The following is a 15,068-nucleotide window of genomic DNA, read 5'->3' as shown; positions in this document are numbered from 1 at the left end:
GCGTTTTAACACTTCAAAACCTTCTAAATCATACCTAAACATTCCCCAATCATCAAAACAATGTTCCCAAGCTTCCCCATGCATCAAAACCCTCAAAACCCAAGGTTCAAATGAATCGAAAACTCAACAATTCACAAAATCAATTCAAAGCTTAGAAACTCGGAAAAACTCAAAACTTAAACTTCGATTACCTTCAATTGGGTTTTTTTCCGTCGAATCCTTCAGTTAAGAAGCTTCTAATCTTTCCTAGGATCGCTATGCCTCGATCCTCACTCGATTCCGACTCCTAGAACTCAAGATTTCGTCAAATATGCTCCGGGTGGCGAAAATGAACTACCGAAGGGTAACGAGAGGTTTTCTATCGTATGTTCTATCTGATAAGCTACTTCAAGCTTAAGTAACCTCAAATAAAACCTAATGCTCGGGGTCCCGAAAACACCCCCGGGGACATTATAGTCAAAACCTCCAGAATTTCACCCTGATCTCAAATATTCCCAATTTATCATCAAATGAACATTTCTATTACCCCAGAATTGACCCCGTTATGACAAAACCGCTAATCCACTAAAAATAAGCGTCTCATGTCGAATAGCTCAAATATATCTCCCTAATAATGGAATCTCATTCACAAATCACATCATGCACCCAAGTACACAAATTACCCTCAACAGGCCAAATTATCATCACACCCCTGTAATTAGAAATATGGACTCACATGCATGCATTTCACATCATATTATAATATAATCAACATATACATGCATTTTATCAATTAATAACATAATTAAGCAAGTATGGCCCTCCCGGCCTACTATTCACGCCGTTAAACATATCAGAGGATTCGGGGCATTACAACTATCCCCTCCTTACTGAAATTTTGTCCTCGAAATTTACCTGAACAGCTCGGGATACTGACTCTGCATATCTGACTCCAGCTCCAAGGTTGCCTCCTCGACCTTGCTGTTCCTCCACAATACCTTAACCAAAGGTATTGTCTTATTCCTAAGGACCTTGTCCTTCCTATCAAGTATCTGAACTGGCTGCTCCTCAAAGGAGAGATCTGGCTCAAGCTCCAGATCTTCATAACTCAGAATATGGCCCACATCAGATACATTCCTCCGAAGAGCTGACACATGGAACACATTATGCACGGCGGACAACGCCGGAGGCAAAGCCAATATGTAAGCCACCTGACCAATCCTCTCCAGGATCTCAAATGGACCTACAAACCTAGGACTCAGTTTGCCTTTCTTCCCAAACCTTCTCACCCCTTTCCATGGCGAGACTCTGAGGAAAACATAGTCTCCTACCTGGAACTCCACGTTCCTGCACTTGGGATCTGCATTGCTCTTCTGTCTACTCTGAGAAGTAAGCATTCTAGCTCTAATTTTCTCAATAGCCTCACTGGTCCTCTGAACTTCATCAGGACCTAAGTATCTCCTTTCTCCCGTCTCATCCCAATGGATGGGAGATGTGCACTTCCTACCATATAGCATCTCATAAGGTGCCACTCCAATGGTAGATTGGTAACTGTTGTTGTAGGAGAATTCTATCAAAGGCAGATACTTACTCCAAGATCCACCGAAATCCAGCACACATACTCTCAGCATGTCTTCTAATATCCGGATCGTCCTCTCAGATTGCCCATCTGTCTAAGGATGATAAGTTGTACTGAACTTCAACTTTGTCCCCATGGCTTTCTGCAAACTTCCCCAGAACTTGGAAGTAAATGTGGGGTCTCGATCTGACACGATCGACCTAGGTGCACCATGGAGCCGCACGATCTCTCTCACATAGAGATCTGCATACTGATCAACTGTATATGTAGTCCTCACTAACAGAAAGTGAGCTGACTTGGTGTAGCGATCCACTATCACCCAAATAGAATCATGATGACTAGTAGTCCTAGGTAAGCCCACCACAAAGTCCATTGTGATGTCTTCCCACTTCCACTCTGGGATATCCAGAGGCTGCAATGACCCTGCCGGCCTCTGATGCTCAGCCTTGACCTGTTGACATGTCAAGCACTTAGCCACATATTCTACTACATCTCTCTTCATCCTCGGCCACCAATATAATGATCTCACATCCTGGTACATCTTCATGGTGCCTGGATGCAAAGAGTAAGGTGTAGTATGAGATTCATCCAGAATCTCTCGCCTCAATGCAGTGTCTAACGGAACACATATCTGCCCTTTGTATCTCAACAAGCCTACCTCAGACACCGTATAATCTCTGGATGCTCCAGCCAGAACATCCTCCCTGATCTTAATCAGCTGTGGATCACTCAACTGACCCTCTTTGATTCTCTCCAACAACGTAGACTGTAGCGTAAGGTTAGCCAACTGGCCCACCAGCAACTCTATACCAGCTCTGGTCATATCATCTGCTAACTCTCTGGCTATCAGCCTCATACCATGAATTTTCCCCGGACCCTTCCGGCTCAAAGCATCAGCTACCACGTTGGCTTTTCCTAAGTGATACAAAATCTCACAATCATAATCTTTTACTAACTCCAGCCAACGCCTTTGCCTCATATTCAAGTCTTTCTGGGTGAAGAAGTACTTTAGGCTCTTGTGGTCTGTATAAATCTCGCACTTCTCTTCATAGAGATAATGCCTCCATATCTTCAAAGAAAAAACCACAGCCGCCAACTCTAGATCATGAGTAGGATACCTCTTTTCATACTCCTTCAACTGACGAGAAGCATAAGCTATTACCTTCTCTGATTGCATCAAAACACAGCCCAAACCCTGATGAGAAGCATCACAGTAAATCACAAACTTCTCCTGATCTGTTGGAAGACTCAGAATCGGAGCTGTAATCAATCTATGCTTCAGTTCCTGGAAGCTGTTCTCACATCTATCTGACCACACAAACTTCTGGCTCTTGCGTGTCAGCTGAGTCAAAGTACTAGCAATCTTTGAGAACCCTTCCACGAACCGCCTGTAATAACCTGCCAATCCAAGGAAACTTCTAACCTCAGAAGCATTCTTTGGCCTTGGCCAATCTCTGACCGCTTCGATCTTTGCTGGATCTACCTTAATCCCATCCTTATTGACAATATGCCCAAGAAAGGATACCTGAGACAACCAGAATTCACACTTCTTAAACTTTGCAAACAATCTGTGTTCCCTCAATCTCTATAGAACCAACCTCAGATGCTGCTCATGCTCTAACTCAGTCTGAGAATATACCAGGATATCATCGATGAAGACGATCACCAACTGGTCTAAGTAATCCTTGAACACTATGTTCATCATATCCATGAAAGCAGCAGGGGCATTAGTCAATCCAAATGACATAACTAAAAACTCATAATGCCCATACCTGGTACGCAAGGCAGTCTTCGGTATGTCCCCCTCCTTGACCCTCAACTGATGATAACCAGAACGAAGGTCAATCTTAGAGAATACCTTCATACCTTGCAGCTGATCGAACAGATCATCTATCCTTGGCAAAGGATATCAGTTCTTAATTGTCAACTTATTCAGTTCCCTGTAATCTATACACATCCTCAGAGAACCATCTTTCTTCTTTACAAATAGAACTGGCGCACCCCAGGGTGAGAAACTAGGTCTAATAAAACCCATATCTAGCAGCTCTTGCAACTGCACCTTTAATTCCTTCAACTCAGCTGGGGCCATTCTGTATGGTGCTCTAGACACTGGCTCCGTCCCTGGTGCCAGTTCTATAACGAACTCAATCTCTCTGTGTGGTGGCAATCCTGGCAAATCTTCTGGAAACACATCCAGAAACTCACATACAAGTCTAGTATCCTCTGGTCTCACTGGCATGACCTGAGTGGTGTCAACCACACTGGCTAAGAATCCAATGCAACCTCTCTGCAGTAGATCCCTGACCCTCAATACAGAAATCATAGGAATACAGGATCCATGCACAGCACCCACAAATACAAAAGGATCCTCACCCTCAGGCTCAAAGGTGACCATCTTCCGTCTGCAGTCAATGGTTGCCCCATACTTTTCCAACCAATCCATACCTAGTATCATATCAAAGTCAGTCATAACTAACTCTATCAAGTCCACTGATAACTCTCTGCCCTCTACTGTCACTGGCAAAGATCTGACCCATCTTCTGGATACCACTAACTCCCCAGTGGGTAACAAAGTACCAAACCCCACAGCATAGAAATCACAAGGTCTACACAACCTATCAATAATACTACTAGAAACAAAGGAATGTGTAGCACCAGAATCAATTAACACATGATAAGGGGTTCTTGCACTAAGAAGCTGACCTGTAACAACTGAGGGGGAAGCCTCAGCTTCTGCTTGAGTCAACGTGAACACTTGAGCTGGGGCCGAGCTGTCCACCTTTCTGGGTTCTTCTTTCCCTATCTGAGGGCAATCTTTCTTAAGATGACCCACTGCTCCACACAAGTAGCAGGCCTTTGCCCTACACTCTCCCAAATGGCACCTCTTGCACCTAGGGCATTCAGGACGTGTCTTCCAGGCTTCGCTGCCCCCAGGACGACCCATTGTAATACCACGAGGTCTCCTGTCAGGACCTGGAACTGGGAAGGTATCAGGAACCTTCCTCTTCTAATCACTGGGGCCAACACCCCTACCAGAACCAAAAAATGGAGGAACTGTCCTCCTGAAATCCTTTCTGGCTACACTGTCACGCCAGATCTTGGTCTCTGCACTCTCAGCTGTGAGTGCCTTCTCCACCACCTGTGCATAAGTAGTGACTCCTGCCACAGTGGTGATGCGAACGTCACGGGCTAACCTGGGCTGTAGCCCTTGGAGGAATCTCTCTCTCCTGGCCCCATCAGTGGGCACCAGCTCTTTGGCAAACTTTGCCAAACGGTCAAACTTTAAGGCATACTCAGTTACTGATAAGCTTCCCTGAAATAGCCTCATAAATTCATCGGCCTTCGCTGCTCTAATAGCGTCATTATAGTACTTCTCATTAAACATAGTCTGAAACTCCTCCTAGCTTAGGAGATTAACATTCTTGGTCTGGCCAACCACCTCCCACCAAATCCGGGCATCATCCCGAAACATATAGGCAGCACAGGCCACCCTCTTACTACCAACTACCCTCATGAAGTCAGGAATAGTGGTAAGCATGCTCATCCATTGTTCAGCTTTGATAGGATCTGCACTGCCTTCAAACACAGGAGGTTGTTGCTTCTTGAACCGCTCATAAAGAGGTTCCAATCTGTTTTCAACCCCAGGCAGCTGCCCAGTAACTGGCACTGACACAGAAGGTGCCTCTGATACATTAACCACTGCAGGCACTTGTTGCTGTCTCAGGAGACGAAGCTCCTCTCCCTGTTTCAACACTATAGCCTGCAGATCATTAAACAACTGCTGCCAGTTTGCAGGTGCTGGCTGTGGAATCTGAGACTGGTCATTCTCTTGACCCTGACTATAGTCATTATTCTGACCCTGACCACTCTGGCCAGATGTAGTGTCTATCTGTTCTGGGTTCATTCTGTCACTGATACCTTACTGAAACGATAACCAATACGGCCAGTCAGGTAGTAATAACTAAACCTCTTGCCGCCTCACGGTCCAAGAACAAGCAGACAATTATCATATTCCACAGTCATTCAGTATTCTCAAACAGAAACATGTTTATGGCACTTAGCACTCAGCATGTATCACATAGCTGTTCATAATATTTCAGGGGCACAAGGCCAACACAGTGTCTCATGCATACAGGTAAAGCATTTGCACCACATTTAGGCAGTTATGCACATAACTACGTAAAGAGTTACCAAACCATGAGTCGAGCTTGACTTCAGTGATTTGTGTACATGCCCAGCCAGTCTACAGGAACCTTAACCTTGGCATTGCTCTGATACCAAGTTGTAACGCCCTGGTTGCCCCAGAACAGTTACGGTGAACGGTGGACCAGAAATTTGACTCGCTACCCGAGTCCTTTGGTCAAAAACGTGCTCTAATGTAATTAACAGGTTAAGGTATAAAACTAATAAAAAGGAAATGGAGATTTTCATTACAAACTGCTCTGCAGAGCTAAACAAAACGTTTACAAGTTGTTCTCAGTACAAAATGGTCATTACAGTTTTAAATTTACAATCCCGCCGACCTAAGTGGCAAAAGTAGGGTAAACCCCCTAGTTCTTCTGAGAACTCCTTGGCCGTGGTGGTCAAGCGGCCGCATATGTACACATCACCACATCAGCTCTCCACTCAAGGCTAGGTGATCTTTTCTTTCCCTTTACCTGCACCACATATCACCCATGAGCCAAAGCCCGGCAAGAAAACATAACACTTTACATGAACGTTATCAAATGATTATCATTATAATCACACTGAGCATAAAGCTTTCAAACAAATGAGTGAACATCACATGGGGTCCTGATAAACCATACTGAGTGACTGGTAAGCACATCACTGTTTCAAGTGGGAGAGTGGTTGCTAGGTAAGCCACTAGCCTCCAAGCGCTTATTTCATTCATCGACCCTCGGGGTCGGTCTAGCATTAATGCTCTTTGAGTCATTCAATGCTGATAATTGATTAGATCTAATATTTGCTGGCTTGTGTGATACACACTAAGGCCGTCCTGACTAATGAGTCAGCGCAATGTGACCAGTGCCCAGTACCACTGCCAAACCTAACTGATAAGTCACAGCTTCACAGTTGATACTAGCACCTTTGCCAAATCTGACTAATGAGTCAGTACCATGCACAAGTGAGCAACATATGATAAGCATTCTATATTCATTCCATGTCCATATTTACACAACCAACATGCCTCATGAATATCCATGCATGTCACACTTGGGGCGCAGTTTTCTTACCTTTGATTCGAGCTAGAGTGAACAAAAGAACGACCCTTGAGATCGGTTTAGCTTTTAGTCCTTTAGCGGTTACCTAATCATAACACATATAGGATACCATCAATAATCATGATAATCAAGGGTTCTCAAACCATTATCTAGCCTCCAAGAGATCAATCAAAACTAATCCAAGTAGTAAGGACACTCGCGAGGCCTAAAACTAGGTTCCCGGGGTCAAAACGAGCAAACGGGGCGAAAACAGGGCAAGGGCTGCGGCCCTAGCACCTTGGGCCGCGGCCCCCAGGGTTCTCTGAGGAAAGGGCCGCGGCGCCCTCCATCAAGGGCCGCAGCGCCCAGCAAGCACAAATTCTCCACCTGCTTCTTCAAGGCAGGGCCGCGGCGCCCCAAGAACAGAGCCGCGGCCCTTCACCCTAGACCATTCCCAACCGCGTTTTAACACTTCAAAACCTTCTAAATCATACCTAACCATTCCCCAATCATCAAAACAAAGTTCCCAAGCTTCCCCGTGCATGAAAACCCTCAAAACCCAAGGTTCAAACGAATCGAAAACTCAACAATTCACAAAATCAATTCAAAGCTTAGAAACTCGGAAAAACTCAAAACTTAAACTTCGATTACTTTCAATTGGGTTGTTTTCCGTCGAATCCTTCAGTTAAGAAGCTTCTAATCTTTCCTAGGATCGCTATGCCTCGATCCTCACTCAATTCCGACTCTTAGAACTCAAGATTTCGTCAAATATGCTCCGGGTGGCGAAAATGAACTAACGAAGGGTAACGAGAGGTTTTCTATCGTATGTTCTATCTGATAAGCTACTTCAAGCTTAAGTAACCTCAAATAAAACCTAATGCTCGGGGTCCCGAAAACATCCCCGGGGACATTATAGTCAAAACCTCCAGAATTTCACCCTGATCTCAAATATTCCCAATTTATCATCAAATGAACATTTCTATTACCCCAGAATTGACCCCGTTATGACAAAACCGCTAATCCACTAAAAATAACCGTCTCATGCCGAATAGCTCGAATATATCTCCATAATAATGGAATCTCATTCACAAATCACATCATGCACCCTAGTACACAAATTACCCTCAACGGGCCAAATTATCATCACACCCCTGTAATTAGAAATATGGACTCACACGCATGCATTTCACATAATATTATGATATAATCAACATATACATGAATTTTATCAATTAATAACATAATTAAGCAAGTATGGCCCTCCCGGCCTACTATTTACGCCGTTAAACATATCGGAGGATTCGGAGCATTACAAAAATTGTTGAAGAAGTTCATCATAGAAATGTGTGGGACACCCCAGCAGCTGATGAACAGTTGGATCCCATTCAAATAGATGTTATGCATGACACAATATCATCTGATTTCCAATTGTTTTTCGATCTTGGTCCGTTGCCATAAATCAATTTTTGCCGTAGAGATCAACCGCCATCTATTGTCAATGTAGATACTCATGTTGATCAAGAGGAAGATGAAGAGGAAGAGGAAGAGGAGATGGTCGATGAAGAGGAAGAGGAAGAGATGGACTTAGAAGAAGATAATGTAGAAGAAAATGAGAATGATAGTGATAATGAATATTATAGTGATGATTAAGTTGTAATTTTTACATTCAAAGATTGTTTGCACTTATTATTTATGGATAACCAGATTATTTATGTTTATCTTTATTTGTCAACATTTTATTATATGCACACATATATATATATATATATCATTATATTTAAATTTATTAGATGTCTTCTGCAGTAATGCGACATCACGGAGGTGATGGCGGGGCAGATCCTCCTCAAGATCCAACACATGTAGAGGCTGACTGTGAGAGAGGTAATTCATGCACTATCTACTATTTTTATTCATAAATTAACCTTATAACTATAGATGTATAATTTAATATTATGCAATTGTAAAATAATAGTGTCTGCAATAAAAAGGCGTGGCATCAACAAAGGGATATCAACCCGAGAGGCTAGGGCTTCCTTAGGTAGACCATTACCCCTTGAGTGGGATGTTCGAGGAAAGACGTACAAGGAAATTGGTGAATATTCTCACCATTTGTCTCGGGAGATCGACCTTCTCATTCGACAATATGTTGATCCCGACTATGATCGATGGGATAAAGTACCAAAGGAAGTTAGGGATCGAATATTTCCTCATCTACAGGTAATTTATTTCTTATCTTTTGTATTTTGTTGAATTTAATGTTAAATTTGACTAATTAACTTAATTTATTTTAATTTAGGATGATTTATTCGATATTGGTCTCACTCGGTATGGGGCAGAACATCGAAGTGGCATTCTTCTCGGCATTCAACGATCTTGCGCTGATCGTTACTCAGAATGGAAGAATGATATATCTACTCACATAAAGAAGCATGGTCAGAGACATGCTCCTGCTGGTTTGGTAGAAGAAAAATGGAAGAAGGCGCTTGATTATTTTGATTGACCTGAAGTGAAGGTAAATTATTTTTTTTTAATTTTGTTTTGTTAATATAACATATATATAATTAACACAATGTCATTTTGTAGAGGCGCTCTGAGATTAATGCTGCGAATCGAGCAAAATAAAAAAAAAATAGCTTCCAAGGATCGCAGTCTACACCAGCTCTTCGTTATAAGAAGGTATTTTTTCTTATTAAATTTTTAAAAAAATTCATATATTTTTATTAAATTTCTAAATAATTTTTGTATATTAGCGCAATATGCAAACTGGCCATCTCTCAGGCGTTTCAGAAACTTGGATGGATACTAAATATAAAGAAGGGAGAGGTTGGGTCAGTCAAATAGCGCGTGATACCTATCTAAGTAATTGTATATTTTTTATATTTTTCTTACTTTGTAAATTTGCAATAGTTGTATTAAAAATTCAATAATACAGGAAAAGTTGCTGGAGGTATGTCAAACTCAGCAGACACAATCTTCTACGACCACCTCCAGTGCGAGTACTCCCACAACTGAGATGGATGACATTGCCCTTGTTGAGACAGTCTTTGGACGCCGTCGGGGCCATCAGACAGGACTTGGTCGTAGGATTCGCTCGAGCGCAGAACGTGAAGTGACTGACACACTTCAACCACCGTCACCGCCCCCTACTGCACAAGAGATGCGGGATGTGGTCCAACGTCTCCGAATTGTTGAGGAGTACATGGCTAGACTTGGTGGAGCCTCAGGTTCTGGATCTTCTCAGCCAAGTGATGGTCAGGATCCGACACCTCCTACTCAATAGGATGCTGGAGAACATTATTTATGACTTTATACTTTATGTAATTTGACTTTAGGAAAATATTATATATCACATTTTACTTTATTTAGACTTACTTTGTTTTATTGGAACATTATATTTATAAAATTTTATGATTATTAAATTTCATTAGATTTATTTATGTTTCAATAAAAAAAAAATCAAATAAATTATTTAATAATTATAGGATAAAAGCAAATTAAAAAAAAAAAGTGAAATCTCTAGCGACGACATATGAGGCCTCTAGCGACAACTTAGGGAAGAAGTTGTCGCTAGAGAAAACGCAAATACGGAAATAAGAAGCCATCCAGCGACGAATTTTAACGGGTTCCAGCGACAACATTGGTCGTCACTAGAGCCTCTAGCGACGACAATTCTAGAATCGTCGCTAATAAAACCCAATTAGCGACCGGGTTCTAGCGACTACAACTAGCGACGACCATGTCATTGCTGGAGCCTCCAGCGACGACAAATCCCCTTCTAGCGACGAAAAAAATCGTCGCTAATACCCCTTTTTCCTGTAGTGATACTCTATTAAATAATATAATGTCTAAATCAAATCTAATTAATTGACTCATTCAATATATATGGATCTTAAAACCAGATCCAAACAAATCAGATCATGTATATGCATCTTTAAACCAACTCCAACGACTTGACCCTTTGTTATAAAATACTATCAATATTCTATCTCATCCCAACCAGAAATTAGTGAATTCTACCTTCACTATTCCAAATTTAAAGAATCCCTTTTATGTACATAGATATATATTTGAAATAATAATGCTTACCACATAATACATAGCTAAGAATATATTCGAAATGAAATAATAATTAATTATAATAATCTCAATATCCCTTATATATACGAAGAATTAACATATATATCTCTTCTATATGATAAGTGTGTAGATAACGAATTTTTTTATTTTAATGGTTTTTTATTTATTTTTTAATGTTAACTTTAACAGAATATTTTTATATTTAACATAATATTCTTATATTTAACTAAAATAAAATAAAATAAATAATTAAAAAAATTAAAATAAGATATTTTTGAGATATTTTACAATGATAATTATTTAAAAATAATAAATAATTAAAAAAATTAAAATAGCATATTTTTCAGATATTTTACAATGATAATTATTTTAAAATAATAAATAATTAAACAAAATAAAATATAATATTTTTGAGATATTTTACAATGATAATTATTTAAAAGTAATGAAATCATATATTTTATATTTTAAATAAAATTTAATTAAACTTAAACTCACTTATTAGAATAATATTATATTAAACATATAATATAAACTAATGTGAATTAGCAACAAATTGTTTTTTTTTAAAAAAAAACTAGCAATAAACTTAAATTTAAATCCATGTATAATATTTAATATTATATTAAACATATAATTTATAATCTCTTGTTGTCATTCCAAAATTCAAAAACTAGAACAAACATAAACTTTAACAAAAATAAATAAATTATTTAATTAAAATAAGATATTTATTTCAAAATTTATATGACATTAATATAAATTTAATAAAAATAATTAATAAATTCTATAAATAAAACTAAGCAAATGTGCATATTGCACGTTGCTTGTATCTATTCTATATAAAAACTGTACAGATAACGAAAATTCTTAGTTTTAACGATTTTTTATTTTTTTTCCTTTAACTTTAACGAAATATTATTATATTTAACACAATATTATTATATTTAACAGTAGATTGTAAACATGACTTAAACTTAAATAAAATAAAATAAATAATTAAACAAATTAAAATAAGATATTTTTGAGATATTTTACAATAATAATTTATTTAAAAATAATAAAACCAGATATTTTATAACTTAAATAAAATTTAATTAAACTTAATCTTAATATTATATTAAACATATACTATATATAATCTTTTTTTGTCATTGTCAATTCAAAAACTAGAACAAACATAAACTTAAACAAAAATTAATTAATTAATTAAGTAATTAAAATATGATATTTTTAAGATATTTTATCATAATTTAAATAATTACATCATATATTTATTTAAAATAGTAAATCCATACATATCATTTTTTTATCTTATAAGTTTGTGTGATAGTTTGTTATTTATCCAGTGATTGGAGCTATTTTTTTTCATCAAATTCACCAAATGACATTGTGAAATACATTAGAAACTAAAAATAATTGATGCATGTATACTATTATCTACACTATGATTTTTTCTTTTCTTATTTTATTTCTATTATTAATTTTTTGAAATATTATTGTATATTATATATATGTCATGTAGCGAGACAAATATATATTCATATGTTGTATTTAGATGTCATATATGTAAAGATTATTGATATAAATATTTTTATATACTATAGAACTATAATTCATTCTATTTTATTTATATATATTTTTAAATAACAGTGAATTAATTTTTATTAAAATTATATCTACAACATTTAAACTAAATAAATATGCATTTCACGTTGCTTCTACCTAGTATATATATAAATTGAAAAGTGATCACTAACATATAGAAAAAGAAAAAAATTCTAATGTTCTTCTTATATTTGGACCTTTAGCCTTTAGTCCTAATTTGATCATCCTTAAATACTGTGTGTTTTCTTTTGGACAATTTATCATGGCAACAAATTTTCCTGTGAATCGAATACTGTTTGTCAAAGCTTTCGGTTAATAATTTCACACGTACGTACGTTTTTATATTATTTTTTTCGATCTTCGAAGCTATCCCATTATTTATCTAATATAATACTCCGATTCTGATATACTACAAAATTTAGTTATGATCAATAATTAATCATAATCCAATTTATAAAAAAATAGTAAAGTAAAGTAATTTTGTTCACAACAAAAATTCAATGAAAACGGAGAGGAAATTTTAACTAAAATATTTCAGATCCCTGCATATCTTAATAAATCCAACGTTTTTTCTTTTTGTTATAAAGACCCATGTCTAATTTGTGACTAGAATTTATTTTTCCTCAAAACATCGTTTATTTATTATATCTTAGTTCCGAAATTGCATGTGTATTATATTATACTTGATTGTAAAATGCTTCTATAGGAAATAGTGTGCCTACTGCGCACTGTTTCATTTAATAGTATTCATTTAATTATGTGAATATATATATATATATATTTATATATTATCATATTTAATAGAACCGGAGTTGCCGAATAAGATCTACTTTTTTGAGAAGGGAGCGAGTCGAGTATAAAACAAACTAAAATCTCAGTAATAATATGTGAGCTTTATGGAAAATTTCTGCCAAAACAATTCTTTCTCTATTATTGACCAGAATAATAATTATTTGCTTCCTAAGTTCACACTCTTAGCCACATCAAAATAACTGATTACCCTTAAACATTTCTCAAGGCACCACCATAATATCAGCCTTAGCCGCCCTGTGTAGAATATATTTTTCTCTTATCTAAAATATCAGAGATAAGAGAGAAAATATACTCATGTTCTACAAAGATTTTATCTCCCCTTTTCTTTTTCTAAAGAACCCAATAATGACAATTCAAGATTCCCAATCCACAAACATATATAATTTCAAAGACAAAATACCAATTAAATGAATTAAACATCTCCACATGTCATATTCCTTTCAGTCTTTTAGAAAGACAAGCAAATGCCTTCATCCTCCCTTTATTCCTTTTTTACAAGTGTCATATATAATATTTGTGATATGGCGGACCAGTAGTGATATTTTTTTTCCTATATAACAATGCTTTATAAATGAATTTGTCCAAAAAGTGTGATAGATATGTAACTTACCAATTACTAATTAATTGATCAGAAAACTAAATAATATGATATTCCTTTTTTTATGATTTCTAATTTAATTATTCAAATTAAATAATTAATTACTGAACTGTTATAGAAATATTTAAACGGACACAAAGTTTGAACAGAAACCAGATATGTTTAAAGAGTTTTATCACCAGAAGATGAAAACGAACATAAAGTAAAGAACACACGAAATTATACGTGGTATCAGCAATTTTTGCAGATTGCTACTAGTCCACGGAGCCACGCCCAGAGAATGAAATTTATTAGAAGAATATTTAAACGATTACAAAACCAAATTGACTTATACAAATAAAGACTCCCTTTTGAATTTGTCGCAACTGTTGTAATCTAAACTCCTAATCAAATTTCTAAAGTGCTAAGATCTTGAACTCCCTTCAAATCATAACACTTGCACTTTTCCTTTCGAAAAGTGACACGAACATGACTTCTCCTGAAGCTTGATGAACAATGTCCAAGTGTGTTCAACCTGCACAATTAGCACAAAGAAAACAATACATAAATACATTGTAATAAACCACTAAGAACTTGCTGAACTCAAGTTCTTTCACATAATAAAAAAGTTTCTCTAAAACTTGAAAATATTTGGAAAATAATATACCTAGAGAGATTATCAAAAACCAACAATCTAAGGATGATTATATACCCTTTAGAATCCCTTTAGGTCGTGGAAAATAAATCAAAAACCAATCAGCCAATAAATGAAAAATCTTCTCAAACAGGAAGTCAGAATTTGTTCAAACAGACTCACGATCCGTTCAAACAGTTCATTGAACCTAGACAGTTTTTAAACCCAGTTTCCTTAAATAAATAAGCAAACAAAATATACATTATCTCTGCAAGCTGTATACGGTTTCTAGACAAATAAATCAGATCGAGAAATACAAATAAATACCAACAATTTCCATATAAACAAAATTCAAGAAAATATATTCTTTTATAGGAAATTATATATTTATTTTATTAACATATATATAGAATAATCTAATTAGAAAATATTTCACAACAAACACAAGAAACTACTCATTTCGAAAACACCACACAATATATTTTGAAAATGCACTCCATAATTAATTTTGTCAATTTTATCAAATATGCCAATAAAGGATTTTACATAATACATTAGAGACCACAAGTTCGTAAATAAGTGTATTATTAAGATATT

This window comes from Humulus lupulus, chromosome 2 (assembly GCF_963169125.1).
Source record: "Humulus lupulus chromosome 2, drHumLupu1.1, whole genome shotgun sequence".
Classification (NCBI taxonomy): domain Eukaryota; kingdom Viridiplantae; phylum Streptophyta; class Magnoliopsida; order Rosales; family Cannabaceae; genus Humulus; species Humulus lupulus.
This window is presented reverse-complemented; position numbering follows the sequence as displayed.